The sequence below is a fragment of the Oncorhynchus clarkii genome, chromosome 1, assembly GCF_045791955.1.
Source record: "Oncorhynchus clarkii lewisi isolate Uvic-CL-2024 chromosome 1, UVic_Ocla_1.0, whole genome shotgun sequence".
Lineage (NCBI taxonomy): Eukaryota > Metazoa > Chordata > Actinopteri > Salmoniformes > Salmonidae > Oncorhynchus > Oncorhynchus clarkii.
Window position 1 is genome coordinate 3810121 of NC_092147.1, and position 11861 is coordinate 3821981.

At 43.5% G+C, this 11861-nt stretch overlaps 1 non-coding gene across 1 annotated transcript; it reads left to right on the forward strand.

Moving 5' to 3' along the window:
* Positions 1–4683: 4683 nt before the first annotated feature.
* Positions 4684–4756, forward strand: trnav-uac (transfer RNA valine (anticodon UAC)). The gene has a single exon. It is a non-coding gene; the product is annotated as a tRNA-Val (tRNA).
* The last annotated feature ends 7105 nt before the right edge of the window (positions 4757–11861 follow it).

The window sequence follows — 11861 nt, forward strand, 5'->3', positions numbered from 1 at the left end:
CTCATGACTAAATAATACCAGGGTATATCTGGTGGTCTGTCTCTTCAGCTACATAATACCAGGGTATATCTGGTGGTCTGTCTCCTCATGGCTCAGCTACATAATACCAGGGTATATCTGGTAGTCTGTCTCCTCATGACTAAATAATACCAGGATATATCTTGTGGTCTGTCTCCTCAGCTACATAATACCAGGGTATATCTGGTAGTCTGTCTCCTCATGACTACATAATACCAGGGTATATCTGGTGGTCTGTCTCCTCAGCTACATAATACCAGGGTATATCTGGTGGTCTGTCTCCTCATGGCTCAGCTACATAATACCAGGGTATATCTGGTAGTCTGTCTCCTCATGACTACATAATACCAGGGTATATCTGGTGGTCTGTCTCCTCGTGACTACATAATACCAGGGTATATCTGGGGGTCTGTCTCCTCATGACTACATAATACCAGGGTATATCTGGTGGTCTGTCTCCTCATGGCTCAGCTACATAATACCAGGGTATATCTGGTGGTCTGTCTCCTCGTGACTACATAATACCAGGGTATATCTGGTGGTCTGTCTCCTCATGGCTCAGCTACATAATACCAGGGTATATCTGGTGGTCTGTCTCCTCGTGACTACATAATACCAGGGTATATCTGGTGGTCTGTCTCCGCATGACTACATAATACCAGGGTATATCTGGTGGTCTGTCTCCTCAGCTACATAATACCAGGGTATATCTGGTGGTCTGTCTCCTCATGACTACATAATACCAGGGTATATCTGGTGGTCTGTCTTCTCAGCTACATAATACCAGGGTATATCTGGTGGTCTGTCTCCTCAGCTACATAATACCATGGTATATCTGGTGGTCTGTCTCCTCAGCTACATAATACCAGGGTATATCTGTTGGTCTGTCTCCTCGTGACTACATAATACCAGGGTATATTTGGTGGTCTGTCTCTTCATGACTACATAATACCAGGGTATATCTGGTGGTCTGTCTCCTCAGCTACATAATACCAGGGTATATCTGGTGGTCTGTCTCCTCAGCTACATAATACCAGGGTATATCTGGTGGTCTGTCTCCATAATAACAGGGTATATCTGGTGGTCTGTCTCCTCAGCTACATAATACCAGGGTATATCTGGTGGTCTGTCTCCTCATGACTACATAATACCAGGGTATATCTGGTGGTCTGTCTCCTCATGACTACATAATACCAGGGTATATCTGGTGGTCTGTCTCCTCATGACTATATAATACCAGGGTATATCTGGTGGTCTGTCTCCTCATGACTACATAATACCAGGGTATATCTGGTGGTCTGTCTCCTCATGACTACATAATACCAGGGCATATATGGTGGTCTGTCTCCATAATACCAGGGTATATCTGGGGGTCTGTCTCCTCATGACTACATAATACCAGGGTATATCTGGTAGTCTGTCTCCTCATGACTACATAATACCAGGGTATATCTGGTGGTCTGTCTCCTCATGACTACATAATACCAGGGTATATCTGGTGGTCTGTCTCCTCATGACTACATAATACCAGGGTATATCTGGTGGTCTGTCTCCTCATGACTACATAATACCAGGGTATATCTGGTGGTCTGTCTCCTCATGACTACATAATACCAGGGTATATCTGGTGGTCTGTCTCCTCATGACTACATAATACCAGGGTATATCTGTTGGTCTGTCTCCTCATGACTACATAATACCAGGGTATATCTGGTGGTCTGTCTCCATAATACCAGGGTATATCTGGTGGTCTGTCTCCTCAGCTACATAATACCAGAGTATATCTGGTAGTCTGTCTCCTCATGACTACATAATACCAGGGTATATCTGGTGGTCTGTCTCCTCATGACTACATAATACCAGGGTATATCTGGTGGTCTGTCTCCTCATGACTACATAATACCAGGGTATATCTGGTGGTCTGTCTCCTCATGACTACATAATACCAGGGTATATCTGGTGGTCTGTCTCCATAATACCAGGGTATATGTGGTGGTCTGTCTCCTCAGCTACATAATACCAGGGTATATCTGGTGGTCTGTCTCCTCAGCTACATAATACCAGGGTATATCTGGGGGTCTGTCTCCTCATGACTACATAATACCAGGGTATATCTGGTGGTCTGTCTCCTCAGCTACATAATACCAGGGTATATCTGGTAGTCTGTCTCCTCATGACTAAATAATACCAGGGTATATCTGGTGGTCTGTCTCCTCAGCTACATAATACCAGGGTATATCTGGTGGTCTGTCTCCTCATGGCTCAGCTACATAATACCAGGGTATATCTGGTAGTCTGTCTCCTCATGACTAAATAATACCAGGGTATATCTGGTGGTCTGTCTCCTCAGCTACATAATACCAGGGTATATCTGGTAGTCTGTCTCCTCATGACTACATAATACCAGGGTATATCTGGTGGTCTGTCTCCTCAGCTACATAATACCAGGGTATATCTGGTGGTCTGTCTCCTCATGGCTCAGCTACATAATACCAGGGTATATCTGGTAGTCTGTCTCCTCATGACTACATAATACCAGGGTATATCTGGTGGTCTGTCTCCTCGTGACTACATAATACCAGGGTATATCTGGGGGTCTGTCTCCTCATGACTACATAATACCAGGGTATATCTGGTGGTCTGTCTCCTCATGGCTCAGCTACATAATACCAGGGTATATCTGGTGGTCTTTCTCCTCAGCTACATAATATCAGGGTATATCTGGTAGTCTGTCTCCTCAGCTACATAATACCAGGGTATATCTGGTGGTCTGTCTCCTCATGACTACATAATACCAGGGTATATCTGGTGGTCTGTCTCCTCAGCTACATAATATCAGGGTATATCTGGTGGTCTGTCTCCTCAGCTACATAATACCAGGGTATATCTGGTAGTCTGTCTCCTCAGCTACATAATACCAGGGTATATCTGGTGGTCTGTCTCCTCAGCTACATAATACCAGGGTATATCTGGGGGTCTGTCTCCTCATGACTACATAATACCAGGGTATATCTGGTGGTCTGTCTCCTCAGCTACATAATACCAGGGTATATCTGGTAGTCTGTCTCCTCAGCTACATAATACCAGGGTATATCTGGTGGTCTGTCTCCTCATGACTACATAATACCAGGGTATATCTGGTGGTCTGTCTCCTCATGACTACATAATACCAGGGTATATCTGGTGGTCTGTCTCCTCATGACTACATAATACCAGGGTATATCTGGTGGTCTGTCTCCTCATGACTACATAATACCAGGGTATATCTGGTGGTCTGTCTCCTCATGGCTCAGCTACATAATACCAGGGTATATCTGGTGGTCTGTCTCCTCGTGACTACATAATACCAGGGTATATCTGGTGGTCTGTCTCCTCATGACTACATAATACCAGGGTATATCTGGTGGTCTGTCTCCTCAGCTACATAATACCAGGGTATATCTGGTGGTCTGTCTCCTCATGACTACATAATACCAGGGTATATCTGGTGGTCTGTCTTCTCAGCTACATAATACCAGGGTATATCTGGTGGTCTGTCTCCTCAGCTACATAATACCAGGGTATATCTGGTGGTCTGCCTCCTCAGCTACATAATACCAGGGTATATCTGGTGGTCTGTCTCCTCATGACTACATAATACCAGGGTATATCTGGTGGTCTGTCTCCATAATAACAGGGTATATCTGGTGGTCTGTCTCCTCAGCTACATAATATCAGGGTATATCTGGTGGTCTGTCTCCTCAGCTACATAATACCAGGGTATATCTGGGGGTCTGTCTCCTCATGACTACATAATACCAGGGTATATCTGGTGGTCTGTCTCCTCGTGACTACATAATACCAGGGTATATCTGGTGGTCTGTCTCTTCATGACTACATAATACCAGGGTATATCTGGTGGTCTGTCTCCTCAGCTACATAATACCAGGGTATATCTGGTGGTCTGTCTCCTCAGCTACATAATACCAGGGTATATCTGGTGGTCTGTCTCCTCAGCTACATAATACCAGGGTATATCTGGTGGTCTGTCTCCTCATGACTACATAATACCAGGGTATATCTGGTGGTCTGTCTCCATAATAACAGGGTATATCTGGTGGTCTGTCTCCTCAGCTACATAATACCAGGGTATATCTGCTGGTCTCTCTGGAATATGAGCTAGTGCATATTGTGGTAGAAAGGGCAATATGGATAAAATTAGTTGAATTCTCTATTTCTTTGAGGTCACAATAGTTACATAGGCTTTCCTCTTCCAGTTCACCACAATACCTGTTTCAATATCCCTGATCTGACCTGTTTCAATACGCAGAGACAATATCCCTGATCTGACCTGTTTCAATATCCCTGATCTGACCTGTTTTAATACGCATAGGCAATATCCCTGATCTGACCTGTTTCAATATCCCTGATCTAACCTGTTTACCACCTCCTTAGTGGTAATTAATGCAGCAGTTTCTGTAGTGTAGTGGTGATCACGTTTGCCTTACATGCGAATGGTCTGCGGTTCCAAACCTGGCAGAAACAGTGCTCTTTGACACATGCAGTTAGTGCTGTATCAACAACAGAGAATATATATTCTCATAATTGGCTTTTTTTGGAAATTCGAATACATGCAATGAATATATGTAAAACTCGGGTTACTCCTTGCTGATAATATTAGCAGCAGTTTCTGTAGTGTAGTGGTTTTCAAGTTCGCTTTACACGCGAAAGGTCCCTGGTTCGAAACCGGGCGGAAACAGTCCTCTTTGACACATGCAGTAAGTACCATATTTATAAAAGAGATGAGTTGCTTTCATAAATACCTTATTTTGGAAATTCAAATACATGCTCTGACTATAAGAAAATTCAGTTTACTTCTTGCAGGTTTCAGAAGCAGAAGTTTCTGTAATGTAGCTCTTATCACGTGCGCTTAACATGCAAAAGGTCCCCGGTTTGAACCTCTGTGGAAACAGCACTCGTTGATACATTCAATAAGTACCATAGTTGAAACTGAAAAATACATTTTTCATTATTGCCTTCTTTTGGGAATCAAAAGATTCCATAGCCTAGTGGTTATCAAGTTCACTTAAGACGCAAAATGTATACTTTTCGATGCTGGGCGGAAACAGAGGTCTCTGACACATGTGAGTAGTACTGTATTTGTAACAGATACTTTTCATGAATGCATTATGTTGGATTTTCGAATTTGTGCGATGAATATATGTAAAATTTAGTTAACTCCACGGTGATAATTCTAGCAGCAGTTTCTCTAGTTTAGTAGTTATCAAGTTTGCTTTACACACGAATGGTCCCCGGTTCGAAGCCGGGCGGAAACAGTTCTCTATGACAAATCCAGTAAGTACTGTATTTGTAACAGAGAATAGTTGTTCTAATAAATGCCTTATTTTGGAAATTCGAATACATGCAATAAATATTAGTAAAATTTGTCAATACCCCTGATCTAACCTGTTTCAATATCCCTGATCTGACCTGTTTCAATATCCCTGATCTGACCTGTTTCAATATCCCTGATCTGACCTGTTTCAATATCCCTGATCTGACCTGTTTCAATATCCCTGATCTGACCTGTTTCAATATCCCTGATCTGACCTGTTTCAATATCCCTGATCTGACCTGTTTCAATATCCCTGATCTGACCTGTTTCAATATCCCTGATCTGACCTGTTTCAATATCCCTGATCTAACCTGTTTCAATATCCCTGATCTGACCTGTTTCAATATCCCTGATCTGACCTGTTTCAATATCCCTGATCTGACCTGTTTCAATATCCCTGATCTGACCTGTTTCAATATCCCTGATCTGACCTGTTTCAATACGCAGAGGCAATATCCTTGATCTAACCTGTTTCAATATCCCTGATCTAACCTGTTTCAATATCCCTGATCTGACCTGTTTCAATATCCCTGATCTGACCTGTTTCAATATCCCTGATCTGACCTGTTTCAATATCCCTGATCTGACCTGTTTCAATATCCCTGATCTGACCTGTTTCAATACGCAGAGGCAATATCCTTGATCTAACCTGTTTCAATATCCCTGATCTAACCTGTTTCAATATCCCTGATCTGACCTGTTTCAATATCCTTGATCTGACCTGTTTCAATATCCCTGATCTGACCTGTTTCAATACGCAGAGGCAATATCCTTGATCTGACCTGTTTCAATATCCCTGATCTAACCTGTTTCAATACCCCTGATCTGACCTGTTTCAAAATCCCTGATCTAACCTGTTTCAATATGCCTGATCTGACCTGTTTCAATATCCCTGATCTGACCTGTTTCAATATCCCTGATCTGACCTGTTTCAATTCGCAGAGGCAATATCCCTGATCTGACCTGCTTCAATATCCCTGATCTAACCTGTTTCAATACGCAGAGACATTATCCCTGATCTGACCTGTTTCATTATCCCTAATCTGACCTGTTTCAATACGCAGAGGAAATATCCCTGATCTTAACTGTTTCAATACGCAGAGACAATATCCCTGATCTGACCTGTTTCAATACGCAGAGGAAATATCTCTGATCTGACCTGTTTCAATACGCAGAGACATTATCCCTGATCTGACCTGTTTCAATACGCAGAGGAAATATCCCTGATCTGACCTGTTTCAATACGCAGAGACATCATCCCTGATCTTCCCTGTGCACATAGCGATCTCTTGCTTTTAGTTAGGTTAAACATAATATATCTCTCACACACGAATTCAAATCAAATCAAATCAAATGTATTTATATAGCCCTTCGTACATCAGCTGATATCTCAAAGTGCTGTACAGAAACCCAGCCTAAAACCCCAAACAGCAAGCAATGCAGGTGTTGAAGCACAGTGGCTAGGAAAAACTCCCTAGAAAGGCCAAAACCTAGGAAGAAACCTAGAGAGGAACCAGGCTCTGAGGGGAATTCACCCTGAATCAAACAAAAGGTTCACAATTTGGGTTTATGATTAATCTCCTAGAACCCATTTATTTTCATATTGCATCATTAGCTGTTTTTAATAGCGTCTATGTCTCCCTTCATTTGGTTTTCATACAGATGTTCCCAGTCAGACTGTTGGAAAAGGTCAAACATTTGAAAAACTTTACTATCTAATTCTGGCAGTTGGCATATCCAACAGTCTATTCCAAAGTCTCACCATAGACGCCTTCCATCTCACCTCACAGGGTTCCCAGCCCAATTCCCAAGTTATTACAAGTATAGGTGCAAACGTGTGGATACCTACAAAAATAACATACTGCTCTGTTAAGGACGTGTTCGTTTTTTTTTTGTTTTTGCGATACCTCTTTAGCACCCCACACGGAATAGTCCAGAACAGGACACACGCATGTCTGATACAGTTCGGAATATGTCGCATTAAACCAATATCTTTCAGTGGTTTGGTTTTTCCTATAACTCCCCCCAACAGCTCTACTTGCTGAGTCGGCCAGGGCAGATGCGCCGAGGATGGGATCCACCCAGAATCATTTTGGTTCCTGGATCCTTTCACAGCATTATAAGGCTGCGTTGAGACAGTGTCTTATCAATGACCCGAGCCCAGCTCAGTTAATTCTCTACCATTGTGTCACTGAGTCCTCATAATGCTTTAGCACATTCTACATTATCCCAGGGCTGTTGGTAGACACAATGTAAGTCACCTAATGTATGTCCTACAGCTATTGAATGCAGCAATTGTGTGCATATGAACCAGAGGTTTACTGTTAACACTGAGGTGGTGTGTCCTAGTAGGAAGACCACTGTTAACACTGAGGTGGTGTGTCCCAGTAGGAAGACCACTGTTAACACTGAGGCAGTGTGCTTTAGTAGGAAGACCACTGTTAACACTGAGGACGTGTGTCCTAGTAGGAAGACCACTGTTAACACTTAGGTGGTGTGTCCCAGTAGGAAGACCACTGTTAACACTGAGGCAGTGTGCTTTAGTAGGAAGACCACTGTTAACACTGAGGACGTGTGTCCTTGTAGGAAGACCACTGTTAACACTGAGGTGGTGTGTCCTATAGGAAGACCACTGTTAACACTGAGGTGGTGTGTCCTATAAGAAGACCACTGTTAACACTGAGGAGGTGTGTCCTAGTAGGAAGACCACTGAGGTGGTGTGTCCTAGTAGGAAGACCACTGAGGTGGTGTGTCCTAGTAGGAAGACCACTGTTAACACTGAGGTGGTGTGTCCTAGTAGGAAGACCACTGTTAACACTGAGGAGGTGTGTCCTAGTAGGAAGACCACTGTTAACACTGAGGAGGTGTGTCCTAGTAGGAAGAACACTGAGGTGGTGTGTCCTAGTAGGAAGACCACTGTTAACACTGAGGAGGTGTGTCCCAGTAGGAAGACCACTGTTAACACTAAGGTGGTGTGTCCTAGTAGGAAGACCACTGTTAACACTAAGGTGGTGTGTCCTAGTAGGAAGACCACTGAGGTGGTGTGTCCTAGTAGGAAGACCACTGTTAACACTGAGGTGGTGTGTCCTATAGGAAGACCACTGTTAACACTGAGGTGGTGTGTCCTAGTAGGAAGACCACTGTTAACACTGAGGTGGTGTGTCCTAGTAGGAAGACCACTGTTAACACTAAGGAGGTGTGTCCTAGTAGGAAGGCCACTGTTAACACTGAGGAGGTGTGTCCTAGTAGGAAGACCACTGTTAACACTGAGGTGGTGTGTCCTAGTAGGAAGGCCACTGTTAACACTGAGGAGGTGTGTCCTAGTAGGAAGACCACTGTTAACACTGAGGTGGTGTGTCCTAGTAGGAAGGCCACTGTTAACACTGAGGTGGTGTGTCCTAGTAGGAAGACCACTGTTAACACTGAGGTGGTGTGCCCTAGTAGGAAGACCACTGAGGTGGTGTGCCCTAGTAGGAAGACCACTGAGGTGGTGAGTCCTAGCAGGAAGTGCTCTGTGTGGAGCTCACCCTGCACTAACATAAAGAACACGCCCATATCTACTTCTGCTAAGCTTCCCAGTAAAGCAATGAAAACAAGTAAGCATCCCAGAAGAAAAGTGCTCGAAATAGCCCATGTCAACATATGTATCTTAAGAAACAAGGTTCATGAAATCAATAATTTGCTATTAACAGATTACATTCATATTCTGAAACTCACTTAGATAATACTTTTGATGATACAGTGGTAGCAATGGAAGGTTATAACATCTACAGAGAAGATAGAAATCCCAAAGGTGGAGGTGTTGCTGTTTATATTCAGAACCACATTCCTGTAAAGAATAGAGAGGATATCATGTTAAATACTGTTTAATTTCTTGGTGACTGGGGGGCAGTATTGAGTAGCTTGGATGAATAAGGTGCCCAGAGTAAACTGCCTGCTACTCTGTCCCAGATGCATATATCCCATATGCATATTAGTAGTAGTATTGGATAGAAAACACTGAAGTTTCTAAAACTGTTTGAATGATGTCTGTGAGTATAGCATAACTCATATGGCAGGTGAAAACCTGAGAAAAATCCAACCAGGAAGTGGGAAATCTGAGGTTTATAGTTTTTCAACTCTTTGCCATTCCAATATACAGTGTAAATTGGGTCATATTGCACTTCCTAAGGCTTCCACTAGATGGCAACAGTCTTTAGAACTTTGTTTGAGGCTTCTACTGTGAAGTGGGGGCGAATGAGAGCTGATTGAGCCAGGTGTCTGGCAGAGTGCCACAGGCTCGTGACGCGCGGTCACGAGAGAGTTAGCTCTCGTTCCATTGCTTTTCTACAGACATAGAAATTTTCTAGTTGGAACATTATTGAAGATTTATGATAAAAACATCCTAAAGATTGATTCTATACTTAGTTTGACAAGTTTCTACGGGCTGTAACGGAACTTTTTCAACTTTTCGTGCGACGTTCGGCTGGACCTGAACGGATTTGTTTACCAAACGCAGAGCGTAGGTGTTGGTTGTGTTCTCTAGTTGCACTGTAATTGGCTGTGTTCTGTCACTCATGGGGACACTACGTCACCGCAAAAATCTACAGGGAGAGGTCGAAAAAGTCCCTTGGGTGCTGCCATAGATTTGTTAGCAGTGCCCATCCAAGAAGGCTCAAGGTCATTGGCCAAAGATGAAATGACGTTAAATCTATCGTAGCTTTGATTGGACTGATCATGTAAACATCATACTTTCAAAATCTTGGCTAGCAAGCGAGACAAGCAGTCATCATCATGAATCAAGTCGACAATCTACTGGCAAATTATTTTCAATCCTTGTCACATGAAGAGAAATTATAGATAACACGTTTTGGTGCTCATCTGCCATTAGACAAACATTATTGGTGAACACCAGCCTTGTCTATTGATACAGACCAGCCTTGTCTATCGGTAAAGACCAGCCTTGTCTATTGATACAGACCAGCCTTGTCTATCGGTAAAGACCAGCCTTGTCTATTGATACAGACCAGCCTTGTCTATCGGGGTAAAGACCAGCCTTGTCTATTGATACAGACCAGCCTTGTCTATCGGTAAAGACCAGCCTTGTCTATTGATACAGACCAGCCTTGTCTATCGGTAAAGACCAGCCTTGTCTATTGATACAGACCAGCCTTGTCTATCGGTAAAGACCAGCCTTGTCTATTGATACAGACCAGCCTTGTCTATCGGTAAAGACCAGCCTTGTCTATTGATACAGACCAGCCTTGTCTATCGGTAAAGACCAGCCTTGTCTATTGATACAGACCAGCCTTGTCTATCGGGGTAAAGACCAGCCTTGTCTATTGATACAGACCAGCCTTGTCTATCGGTAAAGACCAGCCTTGTCTATTGATACAGACCAGCCTTGTCTATCGGTAAAGACCAGCCTTGTCTATTGATACAGACCAGCCTTGTCTATCGGTAAAGACCAGCCTTGTCTATTGATACAGACCAGCCTTGTCTATCGGTAAAGACCAGCCTTGTCTATTGATACAGACCAGCCTTGTCTATCGGTAAAGACCAGCCTTGTCTATTGATACAGACCAGCCTTGTCTATCGGTAAAGACCAGCCTTGTCTATTGATACAGACCAGCCTTGTCTATCGGTAAAGACCAGCCTTGTCTATTGATACAGACCAGCCTTGTCTATCGGTAAAGACCAGCCTTGTCTATTGATACAGACCAGCCTTGTCTATCGGTAAAGACCAGCCTTGTCTATTGATACAGACCAGCCTTGTCTATCGGTAAAGACCAGCCTTGTCTATTGATACAGACCAGCCTTGTCTATTGGTAAAGACCAGCCTTGTCTATTGATAACGACCAGTCTTGTCTATTGATACAGACCAGCCTTGTCTATTGATACAGACCAGCCTTGTCTATTGATACAGACCAGCCTTGTCTATCGGGGTAAAGACCAGCCTTGTCTATTGATACAGACCAGCCTTGTCTATTGGTAAAGACCAGCCTTGTCTATTGATAACGACCAGTCTTGTCTATTGATACAGACCAGCCTTGTCTATTGATACAGACCAGCCTTGTCTATTGATACAGACCAGCCTTCTCTATTGATACAGACCAGCCTTGTCTATTGATACAGACCAGCCTTGTCTACTGGTGAAGGAGTGGTAAGAGAGAGAGACCAGCCTTGTCTACTGGTAAAGGAGTGGTAAGAGAGAGACCAGCCTTGTCTACTGGTAAAGGAGTGGTAAGAGAGAGAACAGCCTTGTCTACTGGTGAAGGAGTGGTAAGAGACAGAACAGCCTTGTCTACTGGTAAAGGAGTGCTAAGAGAGAGACCAGCCTTGTCTACTGGTAAAGGAGTGCTAAGAGAGAGACCAGCCTTGTCTACTGGTAAAGGAGTGCTAAGAGAGAGACCAGCCTTGTCTACTGGTAAAGGAGTGCTAAGAGAGAGACCAGCCTGGTAAAGGAGTGCTAAGAGAGAGAACAGCCTTG